This window comes from Myripristis murdjan, chromosome 17 (assembly GCF_902150065.1).
Source record: "Myripristis murdjan chromosome 17, fMyrMur1.1, whole genome shotgun sequence".
NCBI lineage: Eukaryota > Metazoa > Chordata > Actinopteri > Holocentriformes > Holocentridae > Myripristis > Myripristis murdjan.
This window is the reverse complement of record NC_043996.1, coordinates 4066180-4070729: the sequence shown is the minus strand read 5'-3', so window position 1 is coordinate 4070729 and position 4550 is coordinate 4066180.

Below are 4550 nucleotides of genomic sequence, written 5' to 3'. Positions count from 1 at the left end.
TGACAACGTTCATGTTGGCTAGACGATGACACTTTCAGTTTTGCTGACCCTGTTATGACTTTCCCTCTGGCGCCACCAACAGGTCAGATCATTTATATGACACACTAATATCGCAAAAACTTTTTACATGGCCAGGACTTTTGGTGGCAACATTCATGCTGCCTAGAGGATGAGCTGCAAATGTTAAACTTATCAGTCTGCACTCTTCACCTGCTTACCGTATTTCACCAATTAATCGCCCGGGCGTTTAATATGCCAAATCAACTTGGATCCCGGGCGTTTAAAAGAACCAGGCAGCTATTCGCTGCAGGCCTTTATTTATTTTTGCACAGACCTGCACCAGGCCATTATCATGATGACAGTTACCGTCCAACATATTTATAGTCGGGCAATTTAAGATTACGGTGCACCCTTTTTTTCTAACGTTAGCTAGCGCTCTTATTTTGACAGAAAACAAAAGTGCCGCACTGTTATTGTGTGGCTAACTGTTTACTCCTGCAAAAATAAGGTGAGTAGCCTTATTTTGGGTTACCTCATTATGATGCAAATAATTGCCCCGGCGGTTATTCGGGTGGGCATTTAATACGCAAAATGGGTGCAGACCCCAGGCGTTTATAAGAACCCGGCGGCTATTTGCGGCCGGGCGATTAATTGGTGAAATACGGTAACTAAGTTTGATGATAGTAATTATTTAAGCAAATTTACTAGAAAAACCCTCTCACGACAGTCCTAGACATTCAAAATCTACACAAAATGACAGAAAATTAACCCCACCCCTGCCCCATGAAAAAATAACAATCAAAAGAAAAAAGAAAAACTTGAGGCTGGAAAAATGACCACAGTGTACTTTATTAAATGAATTTTGGTACTTTGTGTTGCATTAGATTCAAATAAAAATTTACAAAAATCCAATATATACAAAAATGTCATGTTGATCATATTTTTCACTCATTTATTTTTACAATAAAATTTACTTTTTCCTATTTAATGCATTTTAGCACTTCAGACTTTCATCACACAATGCAACTTACTGAAAAGACCAATAATTAGGTTTTTTGTCTTAAGCGTTTTTGACTTCTTTTTTTTTTTTTTTAAATACACCACATACACCACACTATGTTTTTTTTTTTTTTTTACTCTGTAGTACATCATCATAGTAACAGCCATCATGGTGGCATCAAACCTCTAAAGACAGCCTTCACAGTCAGAACTCAAAAAGAGAGAGGAATGTTCTTTTTTAACATTTACATTTTGCATACATTTATTTACAGAGATAAGATTCGCCTATAAGTTTCACTTTACTATTTGTGATTCTCCATTTTCAACCAAATGAGTTTCTAAAAGGACATCTGTACAGTATGATTTTACAAGTCCAACAGGATACAGAATGCCTAGATTCCCATCATTCTTAACCTGTGTGTTACTGTGCTTGTACTAAGGCTGAATTTACACACACCCAAAACAATCTGATCTTCTCCCGGCTGTCCAAACTATATAAATATATATATATATATATATATATATATATATACACATACATATTTTACTTGTCTGGACTGCCATGACAATATGGAAACGTAATTCATTCTCTTAAGAAAAAAGAAAAAAAATCTGCCCTGTTTTTCTGAATTCATGACATAGTCGTTTTAGAATTCTGAGAAAAGTTTTCATGGAAAAAAAAAAAATTCTGCCCTCTTTTTCTGAATTAACCAGATAATTATCTCAGATTTTTTTTCTCTCAGGTGAATGCTAAAGATCCAATCTGAATCACAAAGAGTTAAAAATTAGATTTTTCTTTTGCTTTGTGAACGCAGCCTGCATGGGGTGGCATAGTTTGATCAATTCTTGTCTGTGAAACAATGACAGTCCTGGAGCCGAGGTGCTCACGTAACACATGGACCCGTCCTATTGACATGCTAGGGACTTACAGAGGGGCATGGTGACACAGCATGGTACAATACAACTATAATCCTCTACATGGCTAATTAGTTTATTCATCTGATGTCACAATCAACACTTGGAGATGAAACTCAATAGAATCAGCGCCCAACAGGAGAGCCACGTCTCCCACATTTGGGCACAGAAAGCTACTAATCCAAGAGAAGAGTTTGGGGAGACGGGTGACAGTGGGTGGGGAGTTTTAGCACTGATACTGACAGAACCCCGGTTCCTGACAAAGACTTGGTCCTAGTATAAGCACAGTAACTATTATTGGTGTATCATGAAATTAAATAGTTTTAAAATAAAAAAAAAAAAAAAAAAGCGTAAACATACACACGCACACACACACATCACTTCGACCAATGCACCCACAAAAAAAAAAAAAGAAAATGTCCTGAATGATGACAATGAACTCAAGACAAAAATAGAAATATATATATTTTTAAGGCAAACAAAACCTATAAAGCAGCTTATAATTATCATGACCAGGGTAAAGAGGTGCTGGGACTGGGGCTGTGATGAGGGCTGTAGAATGTAAGTGCATTTCCCATCCGTTCCTCCTACTTTGCGATGCAATTCCTGCAGTGAGCAGGATACCCACCACCAATCAGACATTTCAGAGCTTGAGCACCTATGAAACATTTACTAAGGATAACCCTTTAAATTGCAGAGCCTCATTTCTGTAATTACAGCAATTAGACAGCAATAAATACATGGTAAATAATGACTTGTTAAACAGCAGCTACCAGCACTGGAGGAAGGAGGCAGGCTGAACATTAGTGTGCTCACGGCAGCGGTTTATTTTCCCTAAGCTATAATCAAACCCGCTGGTCTGATTACTAACTATTTCACCCAGGTCAGCTGAACGATAGGTCTTGGCAGCACCAGAATCAGTTGTTGTAAAAGCTGCTGTATTTTCTGTCTAATTTAACTCGTTACAGAAACGGGGAGCCGCGTTTAAAGTGTTGCCTTTGCAATACAGTTTTGAGAAGAAAATCTATTGCCGTGATAAGGTAGAGGGTATTCTGTCCACAAACCAAGCTGAGGTAGGTTTATGTACAATATATGTTATTTCATTAGATGGTGATGATTGAACAGAGTTGCTTAAGCCATAGGCTACACTGGATGTGTGAGACATACTGTAAGTGAACCTTCCACATGTAACGCTTTGAAGTCCCATCCAAAGAGTATAAGGCTGCATTTATACAGGGCACAGAAAAAAAAAACTGGTGTTCACTCTGTTGTATTACAAATCTGACCTCATGGTCAGCCACAAAGAAACAAGACCCTGATTAGTTTTTCCTTACAACAACAACAACGACAACATCAACAACAATAATGATAATACCAATCAATCAATAAATATTAAGTGCTTGGATTACACCAGGCAACACTTTTGGTGAGTGTACATAAGGTTAATAAATTTCTGTTTGTTTTTTTGCATGGTCGTGTTGCCATATTGCCCTCTTTGTCTATAGGAGTTATGCCTGTCAAGTACTCTACTCATCAACACAGTCATGACCTCAGCATATCACCGACACACTGTGGGCGTCAGGAGTGTGCATAGAGACTTTTGAGGAGCTGGGGCTAAATCACATGAACAACTACCAGCACCTGAAGTTTTTTTTGTTTTGTTTTGTGGGAGGACAGAGAGCCCTTTTTTTTTAAAGCAGGATGTTTTTTTTTTCATGAGTTCCCTGACTTGTTTAAAACGGAAATGATGGTAAAAAGATAAAAATAAGACCGCATTAACTTCAGCTTGCCAGAGTGAGCAGACTTTCTAGCATACAGTGCTCATTAATTCGGCCAACAAAAGTTAAAAAAAAAAAAAAAAGGTTTGATCTACAGATGTAATTATTCTACATCTAGACTGTCGCCTCTAACACTGACACGTGCTGACTTTTGACTGCTTGGCTCCCTGCCTTCGAGATATTGTGTCAGAAGACAGAATTACCGTTTTGGTTAATGTGATCCAAAATCTTTGACATCTCTATTTGGGGACAGTGAGATTGTGAGAGTTGTGACACGGTGTATCATGGTTTTGCACCCACAGCACACACGATTCCTAGGCCACTTTATCTCAAGATGCAGTGACATAGAGGTGTAATATGTGAATGCACTGCGGACAGAGAACAGTGGCCTGCGTATAAACACATTTCCACACCTGCGCCGTCTTGTCTGATTGAATCGAGCTCTGATACGTTCCGTTGGGGCAGGTGTCAAACCGACAACCAGGCCCAGACCCTGTTGAGGAGGTGGTCTCGGCGCGGTCACACACAAACTCTGGAGCTGTTTTGTCTGCGGCATGCACATGAACTGACTGAGATTCAATCCAACTACAGGAAGCAGCGTGCAGTTTGGGCTGAAGCAGCTCCTTTAGCTCAGGTGAGCATTATGGGCTTGTAATTACAGGAAAAACGGAAAGAAGCAACTCGGTAGTTTTAGCAACAAGAGGTTAGCAACATCGGGACCAAATGAAGCAATGGTTGACATTGAGCAACAAGGAAATAGATTTTATTCTTAGTATCTGTCCCAAACAAGCAGTGCAACTTCAGTAGAAGAGCTGGTCACATTATTAGAGAACCATCAGCTGATGACCAAGCTCCTGC